This window comes from Chiloscyllium plagiosum, chromosome 7 (genome assembly GCF_004010195.1).
Source record: "Chiloscyllium plagiosum isolate BGI_BamShark_2017 chromosome 7, ASM401019v2, whole genome shotgun sequence".
Taxonomy (NCBI): Eukaryota; Metazoa; Chordata; class Chondrichthyes; order Orectolobiformes; family Hemiscylliidae; genus Chiloscyllium; species Chiloscyllium plagiosum.
The window spans coordinates 65,391,955-65,392,923 of NC_057716.1; positions in this window are offsets into that span (position 1 = coordinate 65,391,955).

The following is a 969-nucleotide window of genomic DNA, read 5'->3' on the forward strand; positions in this document are numbered from 1 at the left end:
ATAACAATTTGAGAGTTACTGTAGGTTGTTTTATTACACAGCTGAAATCCTGTGGGAACCATGCAGTAAGGCAAATAAAATATACCTTGGGATGATGTTACATGCATCATGTAACATGCAAGTAAGCATGTATAATGGTTATCTTTTCTGTGTGCTCCTTGCTTACTTGGTCATGTTTAGTCACTGATGTTTGTTAGCAGACCCCCTCACAATAATTTAAGAAAGTAGACTAGACCCTAACTTTTTCTTGATGTAAATGTGAAGTTCTTGTTCCAGATGTGATGAAACTGGTCAAGCCACTCACTGTTAAGCAAAACAAAATTTGTTTAAACACAATAGGTAAAGTTTGTGCGAAGATTTGTAGCTCGGGTGCTCGTTGCTGTGGTTCTGTTCGCCGAGCTGGAAGTTTTTGTTGCAAACCTTTCGTCCCCTGGCTAGGCGACATCATCAGTGCTTGGGAGCCTCCTGCGAAGCGCTTCTTTGATGTTTCCTCCGGTGTTTATAGTGGTCTGTCCCTGCTGCTTCCGGTTGTCAGTTTCAGCTGTCCGCTGTAGTGGTTGGTATATTGGGTCCAGGTCGGTGTGTTTGTTGATGGAGTTTGTGAATGACTGCCATGCCTCTAGGAATTCCCTGGCTGTTCCCTGTCTGGCTTGCCTGATGATACATACCATACATACCATACCACACTACCATACATCAGGAGCATCTCAGAACTGACAGCCAGACTACTGCGACCCCTAGGACTCATAACGGCACACAAACCAACAGCCACGCTCAGACAACAACTCACCAGAACGAAGGACCCGAAACCCAACATGAGCAAAACGAATGTAGTGTACAAAATACCATGCAAGGACTGCACAAAACACTATATAGGACAAACAGGAAGACAGCTAACAATCCGCATACATGAACATCAACTAGCCACGAAACGACACGACCAGCTATCCTTAGTAGCCACACAAGCAG